Source organism: Ictalurus punctatus, chromosome 6, assembly GCF_001660625.3.
Source record: "Ictalurus punctatus breed USDA103 chromosome 6, Coco_2.0, whole genome shotgun sequence".
Taxonomy (NCBI): domain Eukaryota; kingdom Metazoa; phylum Chordata; class Actinopteri; order Siluriformes; family Ictaluridae; genus Ictalurus; species Ictalurus punctatus.
In genome coordinates this window covers 26182083-26196636 of record NC_030421.2, presented here as the reverse complement: position 1 = coordinate 26196636, position 14554 = coordinate 26182083, and the positions used below count along the sequence as shown (strand labels likewise).

The following is a 14554-nucleotide window of genomic DNA, read 5'->3' as shown; positions in this document are numbered from 1 at the left end:
TCGAATTGACAAGTTACTTTGGAATCGTGTCACATTTTATGATGAGCCTGTCAGTAACACTCCACGTTATTACAAACAGCTCAATGCTTTTCTTCTATGCTGTAGTGTAGAGCTATGAATTTTATCCACTTTACTTCTCTATTGGAAATATTTCAAGAACTCTGTTAAGTCATTCAAAGACAGACATTATGATGTATGTAGAAAGAGAAAACGTATTGTTGTCTCTGTGTGTGTGTGTGTGTGCATGCGTATGAGTAAGGAAGTGAGTGACTCTGCCCTGCGTTTGGACTTCAACACGTCGCGCGCGGCCCTGCTTTGAATTTGGCTCTCGGCACAAGGCGCATGCGCAGTGAGCGGCGTGCTGTGCTGTGCTGTTGCACGGCGCAGCTGTTTGGGGTTTGAAATTCCAACATGGCAGAGGCAGTGGTCAGTCGTCCCCTTCAGTAACTTGGAATGGTTTCAGATCGCCAGCGCCCGCGCGTAGCCCGAGCCGCCGTCCCTCCACGAGCCCATCGGATCGATGTCGCTCTGACCTCCGCCGTTCCCCTGTTACACACGCAGGTAAGACTTAATGCTGCCGTTTCAGCCGCATAGCGACCATTTCAGAAACGCTGGACTACGGAAGAGCGCCTTGCTGCTTTATCGCGTAGCACGCCTCTCCGGATAGGATCACTTCCATGCATCATCATCATCATCATCCCGTAAAAATCTGCAGGACCAAACACAGACGACTGAAATTCAATCTCAAAATATTCACTTTATTATGTTTTTGTTTTTTTTTTTTGTTTTTTTTACGGTAATGAAATGCCAAAGTAACCCCCACTGGGTGAAGTTTGGTGCCTCTGAATGATAGTCGAGTTACATTAATCATCGCGGCATTTCCAGGCTCTGATGAGAGAAAGTGCTCTCACTTTGGGGTGGGGTTGGAAGTGTTTCAGAGTAACTTTCTTGGCGAAAGGGAAGTCAGTGCGTTGCGATATTTCTACGCTGAAAAGTTTGTTATGCCATTTGGCTAAACGAGCGTTTTTTTGCGTTAAGGGCAGCAGCGCGCGCGGCTGTGATCTATTTTTAAAACGCACTGGGACGACATGCTGAGAGAGTAGCACCAGATCATAACGTGGTTTTAAGTCGGGTTTAAGACAAACGCTGGTATTTAGTTGGAGCAGGAGGCTTGGGGAGAAAACTGACATGAGCTTCATGTGTGTGGTTTTACTCCCCACCTCTCTCTCTCTCTCTCTCTCTCTCTCTCTCTCTCTCTCTCAGAGCTCCCCAGTAGCATTTTTGTTGCTGCTTTTGCCTTCTCCTCCTTAAATATATGCATGTAGGTTAAATGAGTACCTGATGAAATAAAGCCGTCTCCCCACCCCCGGGTTACACGGTGAGGGGGAAAATCCGATAGCGGAGAGGAAGAGTAGCCGCGCTGCAAAAAAAAAAAAAAAAAAAAGCCCCGGCTTTCGGAATTCCTGCGGCTCTGCTGTTTTCTCTCCCCCACTTTCCCCTGCTCTATCCCGGCAGAGATGATCAGTAGCACCGCTCTTGATGGTACGTTTCTTTTTTTGTGTTATTTCAATGTACAGTAGCCTTGTGTGTAATCTTACTCTGCATGCGCGACAGGATTAAATGATGATAATATCTGTGTGTAGTGACAGATCGCCTACCTGTTTGAGCGCCTTGCAAAATAAACGTGTTTTAGATTAGATAAGCGTTTAGAAAGTAATTTATCTACTACAGCAGCGTTGGAGAAGCACTCACTAAAGCACATGTAGACTATAATCTCTAAGCATTAGACTGCTTTAACAGCAACAAAAGCAATAATAACAACAATAATAATAATAATAATAATAATAATAATAACAATAACAACAACAGCAATAACAACAACAATAACATTAACAACAGTATTATTAGTATTATTATTATTATTATTATTATTATTAATAATAATAATAATAATAATAACAATTCTTCTTCTTCTTCTTCGTCTTCTTCTTATTGTTATTATCCAGTTTGTGTGTTGTGTTATGAATAATCATTAATTTCAGTTTCAGTAAGAGTCTAGGTTGTCTTTTTTATACTTGTTATATTTATATTCATTTAAAATCTTAATTTCATTATTGCACTCATTTTAATCCTCTTTTCTAGCAGTTGTAACAGTTTAAGATCAATCAGCAAATTTAATTCGTATTAACTCTTGGTGCTCTTTCTATACTTTTTTCATTGTAAACACTGCAGGCCTGTAATCTTATTACACCTATGGAGCAATTATAATTATAGTATTAGTTCTAATTTGTAATTATAGTATTAGTTTGAGCTATGTATGTTATTGTGTGCATGGCATGCACATGCACATTTCACTATTTATTCTTTTTTTTTTTTTTTTTTATGTATCATGTGAATTAATATTACCCGTGGTGTGTGTGTGTGTGTGTGTGTGTGTGAGAGAGAGAGTGAGAGAGAGAAAGTTTGCTGGACAGTCAGCTAAATTCGGCTTCATGTATAGTGTCATGTTGTTTCCTCCATCAGCAGTGCAGGACAAGGTGTGTTATATACCCTTTCATACATTACGCAGATGTATAGTTTTGCAACCAACAATAAATGTTAGATTTGAGAAATTCCCATCTTTAATTACACCTGGCTTTACATAGGCTATGTTTTATTACTCCTACAGTTCCTTTTCACATTTCAGATTGACTTAACTATCCATATATGTTTTACGTTGAGTCATGTCATGCAAGTTACGTTATTTTTACAACGCTGTTTTTAAAATTGAAAAATCAGGTGAGAATTGTTCCTTTTCCACAATTTGTTTGATTAATTGTGGACAGTGTTAACCACACATCAGCTTTCTATCCAACTTTATTATATCTACTTCTGCATGGCTAGATTACAACCATTAACAAAAACATATTTTTTCCTGAAAGAGTATTTTTTTAGTAGCAATGAAAAATCAGTTTATGTGCACATAAGCAGCATTTGCATTTAACTAGACAATTAACACACTTTCAAGTGTGTTTTCAACTACTCTTTATCGCTGAGGATCCATCAGTAGGGAAATTTACATTCACATTTACGCAAGCATTTATTATATTGAAGTGTATTCTCTTACAGTGTTCTTATCAGAATGGAAACTGCTCATGGCTTTTTTTTCTGTAAGTTTTCTGTATTCTATGGATGATAAAACTGTTTCTTATATTTCATTTGTCAGGACAGAAGTCCCCTCGTTTAATCTGTGATAGTGCAAGTCTTTTCAATCAGCCCCTCTCACCCAGCATGTAACTGGATGGTTTTGGACAGATTTTAGTTTCAGCTTTTGCAGCAGTCGTTTTTCTAAAGGTTGTTGGCCCGGCTGATTATTTTAACACAGTGAGTTGAGGATGTGTCGAAACGCTGCGGTGGTCTCACATACTTCTGATTTAATCCCAGGCACGCCTATCAACACGTTAACCAACGTGACATTGCCGTTCACTCCTTATTGTGGGTGCATGCATGTGGGTTTGTGTGTGTAAATGTGTGCGTGTGTGTGCGTGTGCGTGTGTGTGTGTTGACATGAAACCTCATGTTGAGTTTTGTGGTGTGCTCGATGACAGATGCTGCCCCTTCCCCTTTTCAGCACCCTCTTTAACTTGATGTGTTTCTTGTTGAGAACGCAGCCTTAGGGATACACACATACACGTTTTATCACATTAATAATTTTATATTCTATACATAACATTTGTTATTTAGTTATTAATTCTTTTTCACATTTATGTCAGAATTTTTTTCAGAAGTGTTTTCAGAATGGTTTTGTTCATTTTAACAGGAGCAAAAAAAATTTTAGTTTTTTTTGCGTGTATCATTATTTATTCTAAGCTAAAAATTCAGATTTGTGAAATATATTTAAACATTTTTGCTGGTAAGTTTTGATGATAAAGGTTGTATTAGCAATTCCAGCTAAGTAAAATTGAACTCATAGATAATTATTTTGCTTTTGTTGTCAAAAGTGTGAATTTTTGACAGGAGTACATATGAGTGTCGTGAGTTGCGACATAAGTATTGTGGTCTAAAGGAAGCCATAATTTTTCATCTCATACACAATCACATATTTAGCAACTTTCCCTGCAACTAAACACACTGAATGTATTTTATTTAGATATTTCTCAAACATGTTCTTCTAAGTGAAGTTTGGCTCTTGTTATTATTTTTCCAATGAAAATTAGGCAGAACCCACAAGTGGCATTATATGCGGCTTGTTATTATTATTTTTTAGTTTTTGGCACTTTGATCTGACATTTTATTATCCATAAAGTCAGTGTGACACACATTATACGGTTAACTCCTAACGAGTAAAATTTCACTCTCTAGGTGTTGGTTGATTTTCTACTTCTTCAGTAGTTTGCCTAAACCCTCAGTGTTCTAAAAAATCTGGCACAGTGTAACGGGTTGGGTGTCTAACCGGCACAGTCCTCTTGGGATTGTTTGTATAAATGAGACTGACAGATTTTATCTCAGCGTAATGGTGACAATTAAAGGAAGCTGTAGAAGAAGTCGGCTTGCTGCTAGACGAGCACCTTGGGGGATCTCAGGGCCTGTTTCAAATTGATGAAACACTCATCCGTACAGACGGATACATTTGTCAGTCTTTGTAACAAACCTCATTCAGTCTCACCCCCCACTCTTCATTCGAGACAAAAGCCTGGCTCGAATGAAATCAGTAGTGGCTTGTCATCTTTAAGCAAATATGTTAAATGTTGTCTCGTGTGTTTTTCATCAGGAAAACTGAGGAAACCCCTCAGGGAGAGACACATGCAAATACAAATCCCACTTCTACAGAGAGAGCCTCCCGCATCTCTTTCTCTCTCTGTCTCTCTCTCTCTCTCCCTCTCTTTCTCTTGTGGCAGCTGGCTGTGTTATCTTTGTGCGTTTCGGAGAGTGCTGTCAGTTCTCCCGATGGTCTAAGTTGGGACACGTTAGAAAGGAGATGCAGCTGTCTGTTGCTATACTGAGAGATGTGTATGCTCTGCTGCAGAGATGAAGGACCTCAAATCCTTGACATGCTCCCTCTGCTTTCCCCCCTCCCCCATTACACACACACACACACGCTTATTTAGACACATATTGCTCAATGGTCACATTTTCTTTCCATTTTCTCTCTCTCTCTCTCTCTCTCACTCTCTGATTGACAGCATATGTGAATGCATGTTTTTTAAATAGATATTATCATTTATCCCTGCTGTATACAGAAACCCCAGCTCGTGTTTTCATGCTGTCCTGAGTCATGGAGCCAAAGGGAAAATATGGTGAAAATTCCACAGAGCTGCTCTAAATGGCAATGAGAACACGCCAATAAAAAACGTCAAACTGTCAGCTTTAAGTTATTAAATGTAATTCGTCCAAAATTTCTCAAAGCAATTGGTCAATGTGGATCAATTTAAAACATCATTTTGCTATTTTCTTTAGCTTTAGCTTACCTAAACAGAAATTTGGATGGGAATATAGCTGCAGTAGTATGAGCATTATGAGATTATTGTAAATAGCATGTGCAGTGATTTATTACTCCACCTGTCCTGCACTGATGAGTCGACTGACTGCCTTTGTCCATCGTCTTGTTTTTTTAAGTTAACAATCTCCATTCAGTGTTGAATGTAATATAGTGCAAAAAAAAAAAAGAAAATGTAATGCCTGGTACAGTAGGACAAAACACAATTTGCAATACACAAATAATGACAGAAATCTGCAAATAAATGTTTATACATTTTTATTAGTGATTTCTTTAGCTAATTATTTTGTACAGACAACTTGTTGAAGGTTTTCAGAGTGAACTGCTTTTGTGGACGTGACAAATTGGCTGAAATCTAAGTTAATATTTTTTCACTCCTTCCTATCATAGCTGCTAATTAAATGGCGAACTTTAGTTCATATCATATTAAAAAAGCTAGACATAGTGTGTGTATGTGTGTGTGTGTGTGTGTGTGTGTGTGTGTGTGTGTGTGTGTGCGAGATATTGGGTAGCATTTTTCGATCACCAGCTCGATTCGCGGCTGGCGAATCCGCGGCTGGCTGAAATACGCCGCAGTAATAATGATTGACAGATCGACGTAAATGTGTTGCTGTGCACGCTGGAATTCCATTCATTACAATGCTTCACCAAGGCAACACAACCTGACAGCATCATAACCACAGCAATCACACTGAGCTGACATCAGAATTTGAACTGCTCACATTCCAGTTTGGGATTTTTTCCCCTCTTTATGTTGTGGCTTTTATAAAACAGTTGGTTGTTTTATTTAGAAATAACGCAGCATTGTTAGTGGACTTTTGTTCAGACCAAATTTGAGATCGTGCCTCAGAATCGTGCCGTGTTAGACGTCTACCGGATGCAGACCGAACAAACTAATGGCTTTTCATTATTTTGCTCACAGGTAGTGGTTCATGTTGTCCATTCGAAGTGAACATAACATATGTCCTCTGTGTTGGGTTTATTTTCCCTTGCTATGTGAAACACTGAGCTGCCCTTCACCGGATCTCTGTCTGGCCGTGAAGCAAAGCGACGGTAGAGCGTCTGCTGGGAAACGCTTTAGAATCGTTGATCCCCAGGTGGCTACAGTGAGGTTCAGTCATAATACATTTAAACCAGTCTTCTTCAACATTCCCTTGCATTCACAGTTTTATACAAGCAATTAGTATACCCCCAGTGACAGGAGCGTACACGTCTACCTTAATCACTGACGTCTTCATTTCTCTGTTTACATTCTAATTAGACATGATAAACTTCCTTCTTAATGGGCTCCATGAAGGCAGAATTTTATGCTCTTTAGTTCAGGGGCAGGCAAGTAGTCATGAACAGAGAAATAGACAGACAGCATAGCTGTTAGGAGGTGGAGCATATTATTATTATTATTATTATTATTATTATTATTATTATTATTATTACGTCAGTCTCATTGTGATTAGAAAATCTGGAACTTTAAACAATGCAATTATTTTCTGCATAGACACACAGTAGAAAAAACGTTTTATTATTATTATTATTATTATTATTATTATTATTATTATTATTATTTACTTTTGCTTTTGATGGGAATAGCTGTAAGTCCTGCCAATGATGAACACTCGGGTGCTAAGGATTCGCGCATTATCATCTGCAGTGACATTACAATCTAGTTCAGAATTTTTCTGATAGCTGGAGAGTGAAATCAAAGCTGTTTGCGGTCAGATCAGAGGGCAGCGTGAATTTTTATCACTGCTTTCATTTAAGGAAGCGTTTTCTTTTAACCCTTGCTCTTGTGCTGGTGGTGTTTGTTGCTTGTTTGGCCTTATCGAAATTGTGAAATTGAACGATTTGGTCACAGCTCTGGCAAGACCTGCGCCACAGCAGAACGACAGTTTGTATAGAGTGCAGAATATCAGCGGTGCAGATGGATTGTCTGTGGCTGTCTCCCGCTGCACCAATAACGTGCTTTTATCACTGAACAACCTTGAAAAATGAGACATGCTTTTGCAGTCCTCCTTCACTTCACTGTGGTGTGCTGTGCTCTCCAGGAAGGATTTTTATGGCCACTGATGTAAAAATATAGCGTAAAAAAGTCACCATGATAATCACAAAGATCCACAATACTTTATATGTTTAGCCTGTTAAAACGTGCTGGAATACCAATGTGTTTTTTTTCCCCCTGTGCACTCGAAATCCTTGTATCCTTGGCCAAATAATATATCTAAATCCCTCCAATTTCTTCAGTGCTCTATGTCCTTGATATATGCGGATGTGGAGGGTTTTAATTGAGTAAAATTGTAAATTAGTTCTTGTCCCTTACTGTCTAAAGGGTGCAGTGCAAAAAGTCACCTGTTTCCTTCCAGCAAGCGGAGCGTGCTTTTATTACAGGGTGCTAAAAACCCTTCTCTCCTATTCATTTATTTGATGTTTCTTGACATTTAAATTCATTGGAAGCCTTGTAAATTACACAAATACATGGGAAAAAAAAACATGGCTTCAGAAGATCAGTTATTCTGAGCTCAGCTTTGAGAGCGAATTATATCATCTAATGAGAACATAAAATTGTAATTAATGCATTGAAATTAGCCTCTGAGAAAAATTGTCCATTGATATGCATGACAGAAAACATTCATGTGCTTGAATGTGAGTGCCAATATTTTGGCTCCTTCCTCCCACTGGCAAGAAAAAAAGAAAAATGAAATCCTTCAGGAATGATGAATTGAGTCATCACGTTCAGCAGCTAATTGTCTCAAATTGATATTTTGATGTACTACTAAAGATCACATAAAAGCAGTTGGATCTTAATTAGTATGATGATCATAGGGAGATGTGCGCGATTGCTGCGGCGCTCCGCTAACTTCCTAGCGCTCCATTCATCCTTGGTGGGGGCCCAACGGGTTGGCAGCTTGGCATCATGCCAGGGATTGACGTAGAGAAGCCGGGCGGCAATGCAGAGGTGCTGTGTGAGGATTGTCTTTAGGACTGAAAGCTAGAAGCACACAGGAGCTCGGTAAAACGAGTGTGGAGGAGAGGAATGAGAGAAAGAAATGTTGGTAAAATGCCATCAAGTTTACAGTGTCAGGCCTACAGAGGGGGATCGGCCTGAAGCATGCAAAGCCTCACAGAGAGGTTAGTGGTTAGCATCCACCAGCAGTGCTGAAATGCTCTGAGCTAGTGCTACCCAGCTAGAGCTGTAGGGCAGCGGGCTGACCTTTGCACTGGTGTACACTGGTATTTGGATGCTGTACAGGGCTATTTGCAATCTATGGACTGGAAGAATAACTGTGTAAGGAAATATTATGGAAGATACATGAGGTTTGGTTGAGCCTGATCACATTGCAATATATTTGAATATTTGATGTTGACTCCTGTTAAAAGGGGCTGTAGAAACTTATCAGGAGTCTGTAGCTACACTCTTGGCCCTTCGGCTGGCTCTCGGCTCTGACTGGAGGCTTCTGGCATTAGACGGTGGGGGAGGCTGCCGGCGCTAATGATGAGCCGTAATGTAATTATCTCATCTCAGCCGTCTGTGGAGCAGCACTTTTCAGCTGTGGTGCTCACCGACACAATGCTGACCCTGACTCACCCTGGCTTTTACTGCTCCCCTCCTCTCTCTCCGGTATTACCCCACCGCCTGCCGCTTTAATATGCAGCCTGCGTGATGCTATTTGGGCCGATGGGGTATGTTCCTGTCCCTGTCAGGATCAGCAAAGCTGCTAATAGATGTGCAATAAATAACATGCAGTTTGTACTATAACTTGGCTTTTTGAAGCTCAGCCATACTCCTATGTAGAAGGTGCTTTAAACAAGCATTATGGTTATATCTTGCATTGCAGTTACATATTACCTCATGGACTACCAAAGTGCTGCAGTGGGAAACGAACGGTCTAACTTCATCATTGTAGAAAAGAGGTATTTGACCAACATGAGCCTTCATTTCACACCTACAGATATTTAACCCCTTATACTCTCAGCTTATTTTTCAGTTATTCATCTTGAGGCATATAAGTAATTGCTATTAAAATAATATGGAGATAAATGAGATAAATGTTAGTCTGGATCTGTAAATGAGTGTAAGTTTAAAGGGTTCATTTTTGTCTCTTGTAATATATTATCTGCTTCTATTCGATTATTCTAAAATTTCTTACAAAGGTGAGGTTGACCTATATATGTGTGTGTGTGTATATATATATATATATATATATATGTATGTATGTGTGTGTGTGTGTGTGTGTATATATATATATATATATATATATATATATATATATATATATATATAAAATATATATTCATATTGTCAGACTGGATATTAGCAGCTGTCATCCTGCATTAGCAGCTGTTAATTTATTTTTAATGTATTTTTTTCTTCACTAATTACTTGTTACTAAAGTAAGAGTTTGTGAATCAGTTGATTAATATCACTACCATTTGTGTTTAGAGGCCTAGTAGAGGAGAGCTGTAATGATCATTCCCTAGGGACATGGATGTGTTTTTATTTTTTCGGGATGTCATAACAACTGCCCCACCCCACACTGCCCCCTCCCCAACACCGTCATCACCATCACCTCCACCACCCTTTTTTTTCCCCTTCTCATTGTCCTCTTCTTTCACTTCCTCCCTTTCTCCTTCCTTTTTACCTCTCTTAAATTACTGAAACTGACCCTATTTCAATGGTGGAAAGTCAAACCAATTTGATTGTGAATGAGCCTGAAGGCTTCTCTTAATGAAATGCAGATACATCCAATACAAACCACTAGGTACAGATAAATGACAAAAAGAAAGGAAGCATACATTTTGTACTATGCTTTTATACACCTGTGCATACACACACACACACTATATTATATATATATATATATATATATATATATATATATATATATATATATATATATATATATATATATATATATATATATATATATAAATAATAATTATTGTTATTATTTACAAAACAAAACATTAATACTTACATGCTTCATAACAGATTGTTTAAAAAATGATTAATGATCTGTTTTCCTTTTTATTAATTTCCAGTTACATATTTTATTTTGACTTTTCTGACTTTTCGACTATTTCTCTAGTCCGTAATTTCGCTGCTCTGTTTTCTCATTGTGTTTTTATCATTACTTCAGGTCAGAGTGTCATTCTTTAGTTGTACTCTTTTTAGTCTGTCTTTCACTCTATCATTGACAGTTTGTTTAACAAAACAGAGAGAAGGGGAAATAAAGAGATTTAAATAAATAAAGGCATTTTGTTTTAGCGGTTATACCCTATGACACTTGCTGAAAAAGGAACAGATAATTGGCCATAGCTTTTATGCACAGAAGCAGAGCTTGTGTTAGCACATCAAATATTTATTTGTTGTTCAGTTCATTGTTGCCCTTTAAGAATCACTTTCCCTTTAAGAAACAGGCAGCAGTAAAAAAGCTTGTTTAGAGTGTGGCCTACTTGACGGGCCCTTTAATTGTCCACATGGAATTAGATTAATTTAAAAGAGAAAGAGAGAATGAGAAAAAAATGAGCGCTCATAAGGAGTTCAGCATCATTCCCAAGGTTTATGAGGGCTGACGCCTCCTTTGTGCTCATTATCAGCAGAAAACCTTGGGGAGTAATGTTGACTTTACACTGTCCAAAATAGCAGCTCCAGAAGAGAGTGACGCTTCTTGGCTTTGTGTTCACCTGCACCTCTCAGCCCTCGAGACTCAGAGGAGAGGCTGCAGGTGCGATCTGGATTATGACTCACGTTTTAAATTTGTCTCAAGAAAAGAATGAGCCAAGGAAGCTGAGAACTTGTTTAGACGATTAGTGGTGAATTGCTCTATCTGTCCCTTTTATCCCTTTTTTATATCCCACAGAAATATTTCCCCTTTCTTCCACACTTTTCCAATATCTCATCCCCAGCATATTTTTAATGTTCCCAAAAGCCTTTTACCTCTTTGTTTCCATTATTCATCCCAAAAGTTCTGTAGCTCCGAGGCTGAGGGGTTGAAAAATAATTTTGTGTCCGATGAAATTTATGTGGCGCTAAGTCAGCACTTTGTGTAGGACTGCGCTTGTATGTCTGTATGGTAAGCCTTTGTGTGCGTGTGTGTGTATGTGTGTGTGAGTGTGTGCTGTCATACTGTCACTAAGTCCTAATGCCTCTCCAGAGGGATACCTGGAGAAGCAGCATACCCAAGCAGACTGCCTTTAGCGGGGCACAACGCTGACATCGGCTTCCCGCTGAGACTAGAGGTGTCACTGCATGTATGTAAACTAGTGACAGATGAGTGCAGAAAACACACACTGCTGAGGGAAAGTCTGCTTCTCATCTGCCATCACTTACAACCAGAGCACTGACAGAGCGAGACAAAACAGTGAAGGCCTGGGATTTTCACACACACACACACACACACACACACACACACATACACACACACACACACACACACACACACACATATACACACCAAAGTGGCACCGGTTAAAAGATATTTAGGTCCCAATTCTTGCAAGGGAAGCCAGTCTTTTCTTAGAAGCAGTGATGGAGGAATTCAAAACAGTAAAGCCTTCCTCAAATGCAATGAGACACACATGCACACGCACACTCACATACACACACAACCTGTGTGTAGCTTGCAGCATGGCCTCGATTAAAAGCCAGTTTTGACTAAATTCTTGCTCACCGGAGTGCAGATTTAGCCTGAGCTCTCTCGTGAGAAAAGGGCCCAGGCGATAATTGCAAACGAATGAGGATTTGCCGAGTTGCAGCCTCAGGCAGTGTTCTGGGTCAAAGGTCATAGGGGGTCAGTGTTACACTCACAGCAGCCTCACGTCAACCCTTTTTCTCTGGAAATAGAAGCTGCTACGTCATACCGCTGCCAGCAGCATGGACTACAACCTTCCCACCACCCCCAGGCTGTGTTTACACATGTGTGTTTATATATATATATATATATATATATATATATATATATATATATATATATATATATGTGTGTATGTGTGTGTATGTGTGTGTGTGTGTGTGTGTGTGGCCAGTGTCAGAATCCAATCAGAGCAACTTCAGTAAGAATCTGATGCTTTGACTAGAAGCTTAAACACAGATGAGCTTTGAGCTTTAATGAGAGCAGTACTACTGGTGACCTGCAGTTTTTGTTATTTTTAATGTTTAAAATCAGCCCACACACACACACACACACACACACTGGTATAGTACAGAGATAAACACTCTGTAGTTTTGCATGTTGGTTCTGAAGCATTTTGGCTCTTTAACATTAAACGTCGCTGTCTGAGGCTCGACAAAAACAACTTGAGAACAGAACTGCTCATTGTGTGTAGGAAAGAAAGGTAACATTATGAACACTGTTCAAAGACAACAGAGAGCTCCATTAACACAGACTAGAGACAAGCATAATGACAAGTATTTAAGAAATTCTGCAAGCACATCCCAAATACACAGATCACTTTTCGTTTCTTGTTTTTGCCAATGTACTCAAAAAATGTTTTTTTTAGCTCTTGACTAGTTCCTGATGTTGGTAAAATATTTATCTTTGTGTTCCTTTACTATTTTGATAAATTGTTTAATATTGCTATTTCAAATTACACTCCTGCATGAAGGTAATGAAGATTGCTGTATTTTTCAGGTAGTGTGAAATGTAAGCTTGTGTGAAATGAGCTCATGCGTCTTTGTTGGCCTTAGGCCATCTTCACCTTTCTATTCAATTTCTGCAATGAAAAATTTTACTTATATAAGGTGAACATACACTGTACTTTAAAAATTGCCTATATTTGTATCTACTTTTCCATTTTCCAAATCATTGTGTACTTGTGTTTAAGTGAATCCATGAGTCATCTGCAGAAGTGAGTGTTTTTTTTTTTGTGTTTTTTTTTATTTTATTTATCGGTGCTCTAGTGGGTTATTTTTAGTGGCTTGCAGTGTAAGAAACCCGATTCTCATTTGAGCAGCGAATGACCTCGGGCTCTGTGTATTGATGAGTGGGATTTGTTCCTTAATAGAATTGTATCTAATTAATTAGCTTTTAATTGGGAAGAATACGGTACATGCAAATACGCACTCGCATTCACTCGTTACTTAACTACATAAATAATTGTACATTCATTTTCTCTTAATGGAAGGTGGCCGTTCATGAAGGCCTTTCAGGTTTATTTGAGCTGCTGAGCTGTGTGCGTGTGTGTGTGTGTGTGTGTGTGTGTGTGTGTGTGTGTGTGTGTGTGTGTGTGTGTGTGTGGACTCACTGTTCTACACAAACTCATTATGCTCAGTGGACCAGCAGAATGCCAGTGAACAGGAAGTTAAAACCTGTTCAATAACAACATTTTTTACATTTCATTACATTGTTTAATGACAAACTATGACTATCTTAGTGTAAATAAATGACTCTGATCACCATAGTACTTAGATGGCAGATGGAGGTTACTGTAATGTGTGTTCTTTATGGGATAGGCATTAAATTGCATGTAGACTGCATGCTGTTTGCATACTGAGAGGAGGTGAAGGTGAAGGACCTGTTGTATTCATTCATTTAGTTTAGTTCTCCTTTTACTTTGCCTAATCATGACAAATTGACAGCGTCCTTTTTTCTTTCACACCTTTCTGCGTCACATTTTCTCTTGTCCTTTCTCAGCTCTACAACCCATTCCCAGACCCCCCCCCACCCCCACCCCGCCTCTAGCTGTCCTTCAGGCCTCACACCAGCTAACGCTTTCAATTTACTGCCATTAAGACAGCCAGTGAGCCGCCTTAGTTCTCTGTAAACCCGCTTTGCTTTCATTGCAGGCTCAGTCCTGGGAAAGACATGGAAGCTGAGTGAATTCATTTGCGCTCTGTTGCAGGAAGGAAAACTGTGCATGATCAGAGTAGTGTGCAAAATGTCAGTTCAATATTCATCCACTTAGAAGTGCAATGGTGCTGTCAGCAAACATTTTTTTTTGCACACCAGTATTAGCGTAGCTGTGAATGGGCACTGACGCTGCTTTTATGGCTCTTAAATAGAGCTGAAAGTGGTGTGCAATGAACGCTATTAATATTTATTAACACTCTGGACCAGGAGGTTAAAAGCAGCAGTTTTGTTTGGC

General features: G+C 39.1%; 1 protein-coding gene across 1 annotated transcript in view; it reads left to right on the top strand.

Moving 5' to 3' along the window:
* Positions 1-285: 285 nt before the first annotated feature.
* Positions 286-14554, top strand: part of fign (fidgetin) — a 39769-nt gene continuing 25500 nt past the window's right edge. Inside the window, exon 1 of the mRNA XM_053681062.1 lies at positions 286-561. The gene's annotated coding sequence lies outside the window, so the exon portion shown is untranslated. The remainder of the gene's footprint in view (positions 562-14554) is intronic.